Genomic DNA, 17,530 nt, shown 5'->3' on the forward strand with positions numbered 1-17,530 from the left:
GCCAAAGATTCTTTGCCGTCAGCTGGCTGATGGCAAAGAGCCGGCAGATGGCAAAGGCCTATTTTTTCTTCTGCCGTTTCTTTGCCGTCTGCTTTTGGGTAGCTGATGGCAAAGAACTTCTTTGCCGTCAGCTAGCAGACGGCAAAGAGCTGGCAGATGGCAAATTAGCTGATTCCAGTAGTGATTGCCTCAGGAGCTTCAGCTAGTTCCTCAGCTGCACCACATTCTTCAACATGACCCTCTCTGCTGAAGACTAAGACCACTGCTGGACGAGGCTCTCGCCCAAGTCCTCAGAAGAAGCAGGTCGCTTTCCAAGTACCGTCTGAAGAAGATGAAGCTGATGATGAAGAACTTGCTGAAATCATCAGAGACAGGCAAGTCAGGGCCACTAGAGCCAAGGGCACAGATGTGCCACTGCTTTTCGATCCAAAGTTGATCCTCGACTATATTGATCTCTGGCACAAGGACCCAAACACTCCTATGCCTGATTTCAAGTTGACACCTGGCCAAAGTCACATGCTGACCCATTTCATCAGTGAAGAAAAATGGAAATATGAGAAGGCCAGGCAACTCAAGAAAGCACAGTACAGGAAGGAGAAGTTCCTGAAGAACAACGTTGTCTCCATGACAACTGATGAACTTGTAAAGCTCCAGTCTGAAATCAAAGTCCTCAGCGATGATTTCAACGCTTATTATGCTGATTGGAAAGGAGCCAAGGTCAGGTTCGTCAATCTGACGAAGACACTCACTTCAAGTGCCGCTGCCCCTGTGCAGATTGAAGTCACTCAGGCTGAAGCATCTGCTCAGCATAATGAAGAACATGCCAGCACCGCTGATGAAAATCAGGCTGCTGATGAAAATGTGAGTTCCAAGGCTGATGACTGCATTCCAGCCACTGAAGAAATTCCCAGGGCACCCACTAGTGGTGCGCCTGAAGAAAATGAAGAGGTCAGGGCAACTGCATCAGTTGTGCCTGAAGAAACAGCACCAAATTCCTCTGCTCCTCCTGCGCCTACTCCAAGTCCAATCCTTCCATCTGCATCAGATGCGAAGAAGACCAAAGCTGCAGAACGTGCAGCTGTGAAGAAAAGGAAAGCATCAACTCCTTCAGATTCTTCAGCACCGAAGAAAATGAAGACTATGACCAGCTCTTTTGCAAACCCGATTGATATTGTTCCAATCTCAACCGTGCCATCAAAGGCCCTTGTTCCTTTTGATGAAGAATATGTGATCCCCAGCGGATCTGATGAAGAAACTCCTTCTGCTGCTACTTCAGAGCAGATGGATGAAGAAATTGAAGTGGATGAAATCCCTTCAACCCCAGTTATTTCCTCGCCTATGCCTCAGTTCACAGCTGAAGAGGCCGGCGTTGAAGAAATTGAAGATGAAGATGTGGACATTGGCTGTACCACACCTGTAATGAATGATGACTTTTGGGAAAGTCAGCACCCCAATTCTCCACTCTTCACTCCACTGCAGCAAATTCCTTAGTCCCCAGTCACTACTGTTCAAATGGGATCTGATGAAGCTCATGAAGACATTCCAGCCGCTGGTGCTGAAGAAAATGAAAATGAAGAATTCAAGAACCAGGCTGCCACTGAAGAGGAACTAGAAATTCCTCAGCCTGAAGAACCTGAGATTGCGATTCCTGAGGTTGTGATGCAGCTCACTGACACCCCTCTGCCCAAGCCAAAGGATCCATTCTCAAGGAAGCAGAAATTCAAGACTGAGGCCTTCTTTGGTGAGCATGTATTCTTCACTGACTACAACCCGTATGATTCTGCTCGCATAAGGAAGAGGCGCTTCTGGACTGCCAGCCAGGCAAATTTCTATTCTTCAGTGCTGTTCGACAAAGACAAAGTCTTCGATCATGAGCACATTCCTCACGTGGATATGGAATCCCTGCCGTGCTTCGAGCCAGTCCTCAGTGTTCTTCACGACGCTGGGCTGCTAAACTTCTGCACTGACATCTATGATTGGAAAGAAGAACTTATTCTTCAATTCTATGCAACGCTACACATCACCGGCAATTCTGAAGATGTGAATTCATGGGTGCTGGACTGGATGTCTGAAAAGACTCACTACAAGGCACCAGCCACTGAATTGCTTCGTGCCTTACCTCTCAGTCCGCCCCTTGAAGGTGCATGCTACGTCTACAATGAACCTGAGCTAACTGATCACTACATGCAAGTGCTGATGAAGCCTTTGAAGCCAGGTCAGACCCCAAGAACAAAATTCCTTGTGAAGGAATTGTTGTTTGTGCCTCGGACTGTCTATCGCATTCTGACGAAGACATTGAGTCCAATCAAGGGCCACGACTCAAATGAAGAAGAAGTCGTTGGCATCATGAAGAATCTGTTTTTCAATATCATTCATGGCATTCCCATCAACTTCCATGATTTCTTCATGAGGACTCTGGCCAATGTCGCCATGTCACCATTTGAGTTGAAACCTTATGCACCTTGGATTATGAGATTCATCAGGACAAGGTCTTTACTCAAATATAAGGCTGATAGACTAAACCATTGCAGCTACTTACCCCCAATTGAAGTCCTCAAACGGACATTTTACTCAGCTGATGAAAAGGGCAAGGCTACTGCTATCATTGATGAAGGCATTCGTCCATTGGATGGACAATTTCGCAAGGCTGCATCCTACTCCACCAATGATGACTCTGCCACCCATGACTCTGCCGCCAACGCACCCAAGCAAAATCCTCAAGGCACAGCACCCAGGGTGATGACTGACCGTGAGCTTCTCCTCAGTCTTCACCAGAAGGTTGATCGCAATCATAAATGGGTCAAGCGTCAGTTTGGTTCAATTCTTCACAACATGACTGCTACCCACAATGCAGTGAAGAAAAACCACTACTACCTTCATGAAATCCTCAACCGCACCTGGGCTGTTCTGTCTCAAGTCTATAGTGAAGAAGATCTGAAGACAATGGGTCTCAAGGACGATGTTGACTCGGCTGCACCTCCTCCGAAGAAGTACAAGAAGGTCAAGGTTCCTTCCTTGGTGGCCAACTCCTATTCTTCATCACGTGACACTGATGAACATGAAGATTTGGACGACACTGGCGCTTCGTCATCACGTTGATATTCTTCAGGGGCGTTAGTCCTCATTTTCGACCCTTTTGGTCATTTGATGACAAAGGGGAGAAATTTTGAGTTAGTCTTCAAGCGGGTCTATCTTATAAGGGCGTTTTTTTCTAAGTTGCAACTCTCGTTCTTTTGAAGACTCTGCTGGATCGAGTTGTAAACTTAAACTCTATGGTGACCTGATACTTTTGCTATTTCTTCTGCATGCTTATTCCTCGTTAATGTTATTGCACGCATGCTGAATTACATCAGTCACCATATTTCATCATGCATTTCAAATTCTTCATATATTATGTCAAATGCGTGTATGAATTACAAGATATAGGGGGAGATCTCCATCATTCAACTCTTCAAGTGTGCATTGCTTTAAAAGCAAATTCCTCACTATGCACATCTTCAGGGGGAGTTCTTCTATATCTTGCAATCAAATTCCTCAATATCAGTATTTACATTTCATATGTTTATCCCCGTTGAAAACTTAACCTATATTGTCATCAATCACCAAAAAGGGGGAGATTGTAAGTGCATCTAGTGCCCCTTAGTGATTTTGGTGCATTGAAGACTTATAGGTTAAGGGACTAATGCGTGTGTGAGTGTACACAGGTCTATAAGTCTATGAGGAGTTTGACATTTACAGAGAAAGTCGTCCCCTAAAAATGAAGTTCTTCGACTGAAGACTTTGGATTTCTGAAGACTTTCTGAAGATTTTGAAAGTGAAGAAATTGGTGTGACCTTCAAGACTTGGCATTCATTTGAGGAACATGAAGCGTGAAGACTTCTGTTTTCGTAGTTTCATTTTCTCTTTCTTAAGTCATAGGAAACACCGTACTGTTAAAGGGGGTCGAGGAAATACTAAGGAAAAATTTCCATGTGATGCTCAACTCAAAATCCTACACCTACCAATCACTTCGAGTGAAGCCATTGGAAATCTCATACAGTTCAGTCATATTCTTCCGTGACAGAGACGAAGTTCTTCTGGTCTCTGAGGAATTTGTTCTGACTGAGGAGTTAGGAATTCACCAGTGCGAATTGCCTACACAGTGAGGAACATGATAGCCGTGAGGAATTTGAACCTCAAATTTCCGACCGTTGCTGTGCTGCGCGCCAGCCGTCCCAAAATATCTTATCCACCTAACAAACATATCATTGAAGGGCATTTATGTCTTATCATGCGGGCTGCTCCTTAGGCTATAAATAGCCGCCCCCTACAACCATAGCTGGTTGGCTGCTCCGAGAGAAACTGACACTTGTCAATTGAGAGCATCCCATCCTCTGAGGACTTTGAGCGAAAATCATCAAGTGAGGGAAAACCCCAAACCAAAACACCTACAAACCCAAAGTGATTGAGCATCACTGAAGAGATTGATCCTGCGTGGATCCGACGCTTGTTACCTTTGAAGACTGTGCTTCTTCCAGACGGTTAGGCGTCATGGTCTAGAGCATCCAAGAGGAAATTGTGGATCGCCGAGTGACCGAGTTTGTGAAGGTTTGGAAGTCACCTGAAGACTTACCATGAGTGATTGGACGAGGTCTGTGTGACCTTAGTTCAAGGAGAATACAGTGAGGACTGTGTGTCCGGGACTGGGTGTCCTCAGGTTTAAATACCTAGCCGCTCCAACCAGACGTACAACTGAGACAGCAGTTGGAACTGGTCTACCAAATCATTGTCTTCACCAAGCCAACTGATTCTATTTCCTCAACTCTTTCTTTTCCTCATAGCTGTGTTGTGCTCTTGTTCATATATGTGTTTGAAGACTTTGACTGAAGACTTTCTCAATTTCCTCAGTTCAATTTCTTCAGTCTGTTTGTCTTCATCCTGTGTTTACGCTTTCTGTACTCTGTGTTTGTCTTCATTTCATCATGATGACTATCCTTGTGTTTTGCTATGCATACTGTTGAGTACTTATTCCACTGCAAGTAGTTCTTCGCTAAGGAATTTCCTCACCCACAAATTCCTTAGTGAAGAATTTGTAAAAATCGCCTATTCACCCCCCTCTAGTCGATATAACGCACTTTCATCAACGAGCTTGGAGGTGAGCTCGTAAGTATGTTTGTTCCTCCAGACAGCTGGGCTCTGACGGTTATGGCATGGATGAAGAAGCCGTCCACCATACCGAAGGTGATTGGTGTTGAGATACCGGTGCAGGAACCGGGGTTGTACTATTCGTCGCCACCAAGGCCGCCGCGGACCACGTTAGGGATGTACCTGTATCGAGTGTTCGTGCATGTCGAAGAAGTGGTCAATCCATCAATCGAAGTCCTGCCGCCGCCGCTGGTGCCAGGGTCCGTCGATGACGTCCATTACAGGAGTCAACGTCAGACTTTCCCCGTGTTGCTCGGAACAATGGATGGCACAGGGCCTACACCATCGCGCGGCGGAGGCCACTGCCTCTTTGGGAGAAGAGGCAGGGCTGGCTGCCTGGATGTGCTCTAATTTGAGGTAACAACTGAATCTTGTCAGATACTAGTTAAATCCGAGCTATGGGTGTGAAGCACTGATATGCCAGTACATTTGATTGTGACCTGTTCTAATTTTGTACCTAAACTTTATTTTAGAAAGGGTTGTACGTCAACTTAATGTGCTAGCAGAACATATTGTGTTGTCTGTCTGTTTTCTTTGCACAACATTCAAGATATTTCCCCGTCATTGATAAAGAGGATGAAACGTTATGTACGACTTTGTTGGTTTCAACATAGCCCTTCCTATAGCGATCCACTGCTTCCATCCTGATTGTGCCGCCTGCGTGAAATTTTTGTATACAAGTTCAGTGTGCTATGAGGTTCTATATGATTGTGTCAACTATATAAGTTTTTACTGAGCATCAGCAATGCATATGGCTGAAAGATGTATTTACGAGCATCGACCGATGGGTCTCTCTCTCTATCTCTCTCTCTCTCTCTCACACACACACAAGCGCACACACACGCGCACATGCACAAGTGGGACCCGTTGAATTATTTATTTGTTCGTGACAACTTTTAATTAGGTTCCACTGTAATCTAACTTTTTTCTTAAGTTATTAATTGAGCTCAGTGACTTCAAAAAGTTGTACAGAAGCCTTGTTTGGGCCTTTCCGGCGTCACTGAATGTGGCCTGAGTAACCATGTTAGGTTGTACTGTACTACACAGGCCTTTTTTCAACATGAGCAATGCAACTGGGCTGACAGTTGTACACAATATCCGGGTCAACTTGTTATTCTCCGCCCCGCTGGGCTGCAAACTTTCCTAGGAGGTATGCATTAGGGTTAACAAGAAAATGGACTTTAAGAAATAATAAATGGGATGTAATTATAATAATTGGACAGTTACTATGCACCAAACACGTAATTAGTTTGAAAAATATATTATTTTTGGAATTTGAAAATTTTAATTTCATTACTTGTTGCACGCGCAATATTTCGTTGGATTTTAACGTAATACATGAAATTATATTTAACCTGACTAGAAATTTCGGATAAAAATATTTCGGATCCCATCAAAATGTGGGATTTTTTTGAATTCGGTTTTGAGCGGTTGTTTGAAATTATTTATCGTTGTCCTAGCTAGAAGTTGGGCTGTACTTTTAACAAATTGTAAATGGGTTGTAGTAAATTCCATTAGAATTAAAGAATGGGCCGTACATTCTTACAAATCGCAAATGGGCTATATGTTCTCTGCCAAATCCGAGCTGTGGGCCTCCTAAGTTGACGCGTACCAAGGGCTTTGTCAACTTAGTCAATATAAACGATTCTAGCTGCAGTGATCGTACGATGTCCATCCAATGGCCGTAGTGCTTCTTCAACCTCTGCTCTTCTTGCTCCAGCCGCCCAAAGCAGCGCCGGTCATGTCGCGTGCTCCTGCCTCCCATGGCCGACTGTGATGCCGCGGAGGCCTCACCGCCCCGTACTACTCCCACCGCTGGCTAGGCCATCCCTCTACTCACCCACACCCCCTGTTATTCTGCGGCGACGACAGCCTCACACCGCAGCTGAACCAGTGAACCCTCGTACTCCTCTCCGCGCGGGCTTCCACTGCCACGTCTTCTCCGGCTCCGTGTCGTCCCCTTCCTAGGCCTCGCCGTCGTACAGACCACCGCCCTGGTGCTCTCGGCGCGCGTGGTCAACGTGGTCAACGATCGACTTCCATCGGAAGAGTACTGTACGTGGAGAGGCTGACAGCTGGGTCCAGGCGGCCGCAAGGAAGTGCCTCCTTATTACGCGCAAAATAATTATTCGTCCACCTAACAGCAGGGACCCACCGGACGGGCCACCTTATTTCACGAAAAAATGTTTCCCCCTGACTGCTGGGACCCATCGGACGGGCCAGCGTATTTCGCGAAAAAACGTTCCCCCCACTGTCAGCTCGGACCCACCGGAAGTGCGTCCTTATTATGCGGAAAAGAATGAATACTCCCCCTGCTAGCTGGGACCCACCATGATGGGAGGCTGACTTGTGGGCCTACTAGGTTGACTGGGACAGGGGCCTTTGTCAACTTTAGTCAATATGAACGATTCTAGCTCCAGTGACCGTACGATGTCCTTCCAACGGCCGTAGTGCTTCTTCAACCTCTGGTCTTCTTGCTCCAGCCGCCTAAAGCAGCGCGGTCGTGCCGCATGCTCCTGCCTCCCGTGGCCCGCTATGCTGCCGCGGAGGCCTCACCGCCCCCAACAATTCCCACCGCTGGCCAGGCCCTGCGGCGACGACAGCCTCACACCGCAGTCGAACCAGTGAACCCTCGTACTCCTGTCCACGCGGGCTTCCACTGCGTCGTCTTCCCCGGCTCCCCGTCGTCCCCTTCCTAGGCCTCGCCGTCGTCCACCGCCCTGGTGCTCTCGGCGCGGCGTGGTCAACGTGGTCAAGGAACGACTTCCATCAGACGTGGACTGTACGTGGAGAGGCTGACAGCTGGGTCCACGGCCGCAGCAAGGGAGTGCCTCCTTATTACGCGGAAAATAATGATTCATCCACCTGACACCTGGGACCCACCGGACGGGCCACTGTATTTCATGAAAAAAATGTCCCCCCCTGACTGCTGGGACCCACCAGCTACATCTTCGCATGCAAGGAAGTGCGTCCGGGCAAAAAAAATGATTCGCCCCCCTGACTGCTGGGACCCACCAGCTACATCTTCGCAGGCAAGGAAGTGCCTGACAGTCGGGACCCACCTGGTCGAAGCGTACGCAGCGTTGTCATTCTGGTCGCGAACATGTACGTACATATATACTGGTGGATGTAGAGGCGCGCACGTGTCGTAGTAGAGGCACGTACGTATCATAGTAGAGGCGCGCACGTAGCATGTACACGTACGTACAACAGCCAGGGTGCAAGAAAGAAAATACGGCCATGTATGTGTACATACGGGTGGGGTCTCGAACGCCTACTCGCGCATACGTACGGCCAGGGCTCGTGTACATGGCTGGGTCGGAACGGAGAAACAGCGTCGTCGTCGTGTTCATGGGGAGGCAACGAAATGCGTCGTGTTCATGGGGAGGCAACGGAATGCGTCGTGTTCATCGGGAGGCAACAGAACGCGTGGGAGCCAACCGGCTGGGTCGGAACGGAATGCGTGGTCGTGTTCATCGGGAGGGCTTGGACAGAACAGGCGATGGAAACAAGGCCTGGCGTACCGCACAACAGAGGAAACGGACCTCCTGCGTTCGGAACGAGGTCCTGTTGATCGGGAGGGGTCTGGCGTACCGCAAAATGGAGGAAACAGACCTCCTACGGTCGAAACGGGGGTCCTGTTGATCGGGAGGGGTGTGGTGTTCCGCAAAACGGATGAAACGGACCTCCTACGGTCGAAACGGGGGTCCTGTTGATCGGGAGGGGTGTGGCATACCGCAAAACGGACGAAACGGGGTCCTGTTCATCAGGAGGGGTGTGGCGTACAGCAAAACGGGACTCCACGGGATACTGTTCATCTCCACCGTCGACCTCCTCTAGCCTCCACGGGCTCCTGTTCATCCAGCCTCCACCGCGCGCTACTCCACCGGCTACTGTTCAACCACCCCTCCACGGGCACCCCTCCACTGTCTACTATTCATCCAGCCCTCCACACCACGGGGTCCTGTTCAACCACCCCTCCACAGGCACCCCTCCACCGTCTACTGTTCATCCAGCCCTCCACCACACCACGGGGTCCTGTTCATCCAGAGGCAACGCAACCGCTCACTGTTCATCCACCCCCCCCGCCCCCGCAACGCTCACTGTTCCTCCAATCGACCGGCTTCAGTTAGCAGCAGTAGCGACAGAATCGCTCGATCGGGTTCAGTTAACAGCCATCGATCGATCGCTCGGGTTCAGTAACGCGTAGCCTGCAGTGCAATCACTCGGGTTCAGTTAGAGCCCAACGCCTCGCTCGGGTTCAGTTAGAGCCAACGCCTCGCACACACACGCATACGTGTACGAGACAAACGCGCATCGCTCGGCCCCCGACTTCCCACCGTAACCGGGAACTCCCCAAAATTTTCCTCCCCCTCGCTTCTACCACGGTTTTTCCTGTCATGGACGGCCCAAAGAATATCATGCAGCTGCGTCTCCGGCCCGCCCAGGACAAAAGCCCATTTTCTGTCATGATTTTTTGTCATAGAAGTAGGAGCCCACCACATCTATGATGATACTGGGTTTTGTCACAATTATCGTCATAGAAGTGTCATATGTATGACAGATTTTTTTTTTCGTTCAGCCCAAAATGTCACGGATGTGTCTTTTTTTTGTAGTGAGGCCGCCAAGGGTGCGGCTGAGGACGCCGCCAAGGAGCCTGCCGGGGAGGCCGGCAAGGGGCCTACTGGGGAGGCCGGCAAGGCCGCTGCCGAGAAGGGGGCGGTTGACGACCAACCTTCCTCCTCCGTTGCCCCTTGCTCGAGCAAGTACCTGAAGGTGAGCGACGACCTGTTCATCCACCTCCCAGGGACGGCGAGCGCAGGGGCGCCCACCGAGGGGGAGGTGTTTGATGACGAGGTGCTCGCCGCCACCGGGCTTGTGGTTGTTGACGAACCGAGCGCCGGTGGTGGCGGTTCCCAGGAAGAGCGGCTCCTCCAGGCCATGAGCGCGAACTTCCAGAAGCCAAGTCCAGGATGGCGGTGGTGAACAAGGCGGAGGCGGACCTCGAGGAACACATCGCCGAGACGCAGGCTTGGTTCCGCCAGGCCCACAAGGAACTGAAGGCCGCCCAGGATGTGCTGGCTGAGCGCAAGCTCGAGCTTCTAATGAAGCAGGCCGACATCGAGAAGGCCCAGGAGCTAGCGAAGGAGCAGGCCACCAAAGACGAAGCCGCTCGGCACCAGCACCAGGCCGCGCTGAACTCCCAGGAGGAGGACCTTGCCTCTCGTGAGGAGAAGCTCTCCGCAACACTCCGCGGCAAGGATGAGGAGGTGGAGAGGCTTGTCGTGCAGCGGACCCAGGAGCTGGAGCAAAGGCACGAGGAGGCACTCAATGCTTAGGCCCAGGTCCAGGGCGGCAAGGTGAAAGAGCTGGAGGTGGAGCGGGATGGGCTGAAGGACCAGGCCCTGAAGCTGGCAAAGGAGAAGGACACGATCAACGGTGCTCTGATTGAGGCGTAGGCCGCAGTCCTCAGCAAGGCTCTCTCCAAGGACAATGACTCCATCAAAGACCTGAAGCTGAAGCTGGAAGGTCTTGAGGGGACGCTTTCGGAGGTCAGGGCCCGGGAGGGGATCCTGACCAAAAATCTGGAGGCCGAGAAGCAGCTGCGAAAGAACGACGCCGCCAACCACGAGGATTTTGTGAAGGGCGAAAATCTCTGGGTCAGCCGCCTCGCCGACGTTGCCGGCAGGATCACCATGCAGCTGGCTACCATGGGGATGCCAAACGTGAGGTACGCCCCGGAGCCAACCATGAGTCCCAATTCCAAACTGACCCTGTTCTTCGAGGGTGTCCTCGGGGCCGTGGAGCAGTTCTGCTCCAACAGGGCGGCCTCCCTGGACGATGAGGCCCGGGAGCTTTGCCGGGGTGTCATGACCAAGGTCCTCACCAAGGTGGCGTACTGGAACCCCAACCTCGACTTCGACGCCGTGCTGGAGAGCTTGCCGGAGGATGCGGACCTCGCGGCACTCGAGGAGCGTATCGAGCCCATCATCAGCCGCGTCGACGGAGTTCGGAGGGTAGAGGGCCAGCGCCGGGATTAGGCACCCCGTTTCTCATCGCCGCTGCAACAATTGATGTAATGTAACTCTGCAGTACCTTGAAATGATGCACGTTATTTTCCCGTTTGATCTCCCTTTGTATGTTCACCCTATGTTAATCGGGTAGGCTTGCCGGCGCGTTAACCCAGGCCGCGGCGCCTTGAGGACGGATCCCCAATAGCTTGCCGGGTGTGCTTGCTGCCAGGCAAACCACCTCACTGCCCTCAATGCGGCCGCTCAAACTGTCGAGCGGACTCAAGACAGAACGAGAGCGTTGCCAACTGCAGAAGGTCACCCTGCCGTTCTTGACGCAGCCGCTCGAACTGTTGAGCGGACTCAAAAAAGAGCAAGGGCGTTGCCAATAGTGGCAGGGCCCCATTGCATGCAGGTTTTCCATACACAGGGCAAGATCTTCAAGGACGATAACCTTATATATATAAAGGAATTTCTCAAAGTTTTGCATGACTTAGCTTTTCTGCCGCTATGCGGGCGTTCACTGCATCCGCCGATGACGCCGCTCGTTTGGTCATATTCTTCCTTGGAGTGATGACCACGATGAAGCCGCTGCCCCAACCAGACCAGATTTCCACAACTGCGCCCCCTACCTGGCGTGCCAAAGATGTCGGTGGAAGCGACACCTATGGGATCACTGGGATCCCTTCTATGGTTGGCGGGCGCGGGGTTGTGCGAAGAGCGGGTCTGGTAGTCAGCACAAGGATCGTTTACCCAGGTTCGGGCCGCGAGGATGCGTAATACCCTAGTCCTGCTTTGGTGTATATTTGAGTGTTCTTGAGCTCTCGAACTAGCTGTGGTGTGTGCGTCGTCCAAAAGATCTGAATCCCTCTCCAGTACGCCTCGGGTCTCCTTTTATAGACGAAAGGGGTCACCATAGTGGCACACAGGAGGTGGAAAGGTATACATTGTACAAGCTTATCACCTGTTATTACGGGATAAGGCGCATTAAATGTGCCCCTTAGGTGTCCCATTGCTTTATTGGGGATGGCAGCGAGGCCCGTCCCGTCCGTCGCCGCCCCGCCTCGCTCCAACACGCGTCCAGGCCAATGATGCATGCAGCGCCACGTAGGCTGGCTGGCTGCTGAGATGGCGTGGTGGTAGGGTCTTCATGAAGATCTGCATGCCACCAAGTAGGTGCTTGCTGAGTTGGCCTGGAAGCCGCACATTGCCACGCAGGTGCCTGCCTAGCTGGTTGGGTTGGCAGCTTTATGGGAACAATGATGGAGTCTTGGCAGACGTGGGTCTGGCTGTGGCCCCACGGGTGTCCTCGGCAAGGGCCTTGCCGAGGCCTCACCAAGGGTCTTGCCGTGGCATCGCGGTCGTCCACGACAAGGATCTTGCCGGAGGTCTCGTGGATTTCCTCGGCAAACATCTTGCCGAGGGTCGTCGTCTTCTGGTCTTCATCTGATCTCGTGTGCTTATGATCTTCACAAAGATCTGCATGCCACCACGGAGGTGCCTCCCGAGCCTTGGTTCCAATGTGGTTGACGGTGTTGGAACCCTTGGGCTCAAGGTGGCGCGCCCTGCTGGTGTTGGGCATGTTGCCCCGGCAAGGCTCTTGCGGGGGCTGCGGAGGCCGCCCCGGCAAGGGTCTTGCCGGGGGAGTCGACCTCGCCCTCTTGCTCTTTGTGTCTCTGGTCTTTGTGTTGCTTTGCCCATCTTGCGCTTTTGGCTGGAGCATTGCTCTGGTATTCTTGTGCTTCTGCTCCCTCCCTCTTGCCCAGCAAAGAGTGCCCACAGGTGCGGCTCTGACTGCCCGTGCACAAGTAGAGGGGTAAAAAGGAGGGCCCCTACTTTTGTACACTGACATAGAGCTAGTTCAACTCTAGTGTAAAATTATTTATACTAGGCTATAAAGCTAGTTCAACTCTAGTGTAAAATTATTTGTACTAGGCTATAGAGCTAGTTCAACTCTAGTGTAAAATTATTTCAACTAGCTTATAGTGCTAGTTCAACTGTAGTGTAAAAATATTTGTACTAGGCTATAGAGCTAGTTCAAGTCTAGTGTAAAATTATTTGAACTAGCTTATAGAGCTAGTTCAACTCTAGTGTAAAATTATTTGTACTAGGCTATAGAGCTAGTTCAACTCTACTGTAAAATTATTTGAACTAGCTCATAGAGCTAGTTCAACTCTAGTGTAAAATTATTTGTACTAGCTATAGAGCTAGTTCAACTCTAGTGTAAAATTATTTGAACTAGCTTATAGAGCTAGTTCAACTCTACTGTAAAATTATTTTTACTAGGCCATAGAGCTAGTTCAACTGTAGTGTATAATTATTTCAACAACCTTACAGAGCTAGTTCAACTCTAGTGTAAAATTATTTGTACTAGACTATAGAGCTAGTTCAACTCTAGTGTAAAATTATTTGCAGTAGCTTATAGAGCTAGTTCAACTCTAGTGTAAAATTATTTGTACTAGGCTATAGAGCTAGTTCAAATCTAGTGTAAAATTATGTTAACCAGCTTATAGAGCAAGTTCAACTCTAGTGTAGAATTATTTGTACTAGGCTATAGATCTAGTTAAACAGTAGTGTAAAATTATTCGAACTAGCTTATAGAGCTAGTTCAACTCTGGTGTAAAATTATTTGTACCAGGCTATAGAGCTAGTTTAACTCTAGTGTAAAATTATTTGAACTAGCTTATAGAGCTAGTTCAACTCTAGTGTAAAATTATTTGTACTAGGCTATAGAGCTAGTTCCACTCTAGAGTAAAATTATTTGAACAAGCTTATAGAGCAAGTTAAACTCTAGTGTAGAATTATTTGTACTTGGCTATAGAGCTAGTTCAACTCTAGTGTAAAATTATTTTAACTAGCTTATAGAGCTAGTTCAACTCAAGTATAAAATTATTGGTACGAGGCTATAGAGCTAGTTCGTCTCTAGTGTAAAATTATTTGTACTAGGCTGTAGAGCTAGTTCAACTCTAGTGTATAATTATTTGAACTAGCTTACAGAGCTAGTTCAACTCTAGTGTAAAATTATTTGTACTAAGCTATAGATCTAGTTCAACTCCAGTGTAAAATTATTGGCACTAGCTTATAGAGCTAGTTAACCTCTAGTGTAAAATTATTTGTACTAGGCTATCGAGCTAGTTCAAATCTAGTGTAAAATTATTTTAACTAGCCTTTAGAGCAAGTTCAACTCTAGTGTTGAATTATTTTTACTAGGCTATAGATCTAGTTAACCTCTAGTGTAAAATTATTTGAACTAGCTTATAGAGCTAGTTCAACTCTAGTGTAAATATATTTATACCAGGCTATAGAGCTAGTTCAACTGTAGTATAAAATTATTTGAACTAGCTTATAGAGCTAGTTCAACTCTAGTGTAAAATTATTTGTACTAGGCTATAGAGCTAGTTCCACTCTAGTGTAAAATTATTTGAACTAGCTTATAGAGTAAGTTCAACTCTAGTGTAGAATTATTTGTACTTGGCTATAGAGCTAGTTCAACTCTAGTGTAAAATTATTTTAACTAGTTTATACAGCTATAGAGCTAGTTCAACTCTAGTGTAAAATTTTGTACAAGGCTATAGAGCTAGTTCTACTGTAGTGTAAAATTATTTGTACAAGCTTATGGAGCTAGTTCAATTCTGGTGTAAAATTATTTGAACTACCTTATAAGGCGAGTTCAACTCTAGTGTAAAATTATTTGTACAAGCTTATAGAGCTAGTTCAACTCTAGTGTAAAATTATTTGTACTACGCTATAGAGCTAGTTCAAATCTAGTGTAAAATTATGTTAACCAGCTTATAGAGCAAGTTCAACTGTAGTGTAGAATTATTTGTACTAGGCTATAGATCTAGTTAAATAGTAGTGTAAAATTATTCGAACTAGCTTATAGAGCTAGTTCAACTCTAGTGTAAAATTATTTGTACCAGGCTATAGAGCTAGTCCAACTCTAGTGTAAAATTATTTGAACTAGCTTATAGAGCTAGTTCAACTCTAGTGTAAAATTATTTGTACTAGGCTATAGAGCTAGTTCCACTCTAGAGTAAAATAATTTGAACAAGCTTATAGAGCAAGTTCAACTCTAGTGTAGAATTATTTGTACTTGGCTATAGAGCTAGTTCAAATCTAGTGTAAAATTATTTGTACAAGCTTATAGAGCCAGTTCAATTCTGGTGTAAAATTATTTGTACTAGGCTATGGAGGTAGTCCAACTCTAGTGTAAAATTATTTTAACTAGCTTATAGAGCTAGTTCAACTCTCTAGTGTAAAATTATTTGTACAAGCTTATAGAGTTATTTCAACTCTAGTTTAAAATTATTTGTACTAGGCTATTGAGCTAGTTCAACTCTATTATGAAATTATTTTAACTAGCTTATGTAGCTAGTTCAACTCTAGTGAAAAAAATATTTGTACTAGGGTACAGAGCTAGTTCAACTCTAGTGTAAAATTATTTGAACTAGCTTATAGAGCTAGTTCAGAACTAGTGTAAAATTATTTGTACTAGGCTATAGAGCTAGTTCAACTCTAGTGTATATTTATTTGAACTACCTTACAGAGCTAGTTCAACTCTAGTGTAAAATTATTTGTACTAGGCTATAGAGCTAGTTTAACTACAGTGTAAAATTATTTGCACTAGCTTATTGAGCTAGTTCAACTCTAGTGTAAAATAATTTGTACTAGGCTATAGAGCTAGTTCAAATCTAGTGTAAAATTATTTTAACTAGTTTATAGAGCAAGTTCAACTCTACTGTAAATTTATTTGAACTAGCTATAGATCTAGTTAACCTATAGTGTAAAATTATTTGAACTAGCTTATAGAGCTAGTTCAACTATAGTGTAAAATTATTTGTACTAGGCTATAGAGCTAGTTCCACTCTAGTGTAAAATTATTTGAACTAGCTTATAGAGTAAGTTCAACTCTAGTGTAGAATTATTTGTACTTGGCTATAGAGCTAGTTCAACTCTAGCGTAAAATTATTTGTACAAGCTTATAGAGCCAGTTCAATTCTGGTGTAAAATTATTTGAACTACCTTATAAGGCGAGTTCAACTCTAGTGTAAAATTATTTGTACAAGTTTATAGAGCTAGTTCAACTCTAGTGTAAAATTATTTGTACTAGGCTATAGAGCTAGTTCAACTCTATTGTAAAATTATTTGTACTAGGCTATAGAGCTAGTTCAACTCTAGTATAAAATTATTTTAACTAGCTTATGGAGGAAGTTCAAATCTAGTGTAAAATTATTATAACTAGCTTATAGAGCAAGTTCAACTCTAGTGTAGAATTATTTGTACTAGGCTATAGATCTAGTTAACCTCTAGTGTAAGATTATTTGAACTAGCTTATAGAGCTAGTTCAACTCTAGTGTATAATTATTTGAACTACCTTACAGAGCTAGTTCAACTCTAGTGTAAAATTATTTGTACTATGCTATAGAGCTAGTTCAACTCTAGTGTAAAATTATTTGCAGTAGCTTATAGAGCTAGTTCAACTCTAGTGTAAAATTATTTGTACTAGGCTATAGAGCTAGTTCAAATCTAGTGTAAAATTATTTTAACTAGCTTATAGAGCAAGTTCAACTCTAGTGTAGAATTATTTGTACTAGGCAATAGATCTAGTTAACCAGTAGTGTAAAATTATTTGAACTAGCTTATAGAGCGAGTTCAACTATAGTGTAAAATTATTTGTACTAGGCTATAGAGCTAGTTCCACTCTAGTGTAAAATTATTTGAAGTAGCTTATAGAGTAAGTTCAACTCTAGTGTAGAATTATTTGTACTTGGCTGTAGAGCTAGTTCAACTCTAGTGTAAAATTATTTGTACACGCTTATAGAGCCAGTTCAATTCTGGTGTAAAATTATTTGAACTACCTTATAAGGCGAGTTCAACTCTAGTGTAAAATTATTTGTACAAGTTTATAGAGCTAGTTCAACTCTAGTGTAAAATTATTTGTACTAGGCTATAGAGCTAGTTCAACTCTATTGTAAAATTATTTGTACTAGGCTATAGAGCTAGTTCAACCCTGGTATAAAATTATTTTAACTAGCTTATGGAGGAAGTTCAAATCTAGTGTAAAATTATTTTAACTAGCTTATAGAGCAAGTTCAACTCTAGTGTAGAATTATTTGTACTAGGCTATATATCTAGTTAACCTCTAGTGTAAGATTATTTGAACTAGCTTATAGAGCTAGTTCAACTCTAGTGTATAATTATTTGAACTACCTTACAGAGCTAGTTCAACTCTAGTGTAAAATTATTTGTACTATGCTATAGAGCTAGTTCAACTCTAGTGTAAAATTATTTGCAGTAGCTTATAGAGCTAGTTCAACTCTAGTGTAAAATTATTT

The sequence above is a fragment of the Triticum aestivum genome, chromosome 5D (assembly GCF_018294505.1).
Source record: "Triticum aestivum cultivar Chinese Spring chromosome 5D, IWGSC CS RefSeq v2.1, whole genome shotgun sequence".
Lineage (NCBI taxonomy): Eukaryota > Viridiplantae > Streptophyta > Magnoliopsida > Poales > Poaceae > Triticum > Triticum aestivum.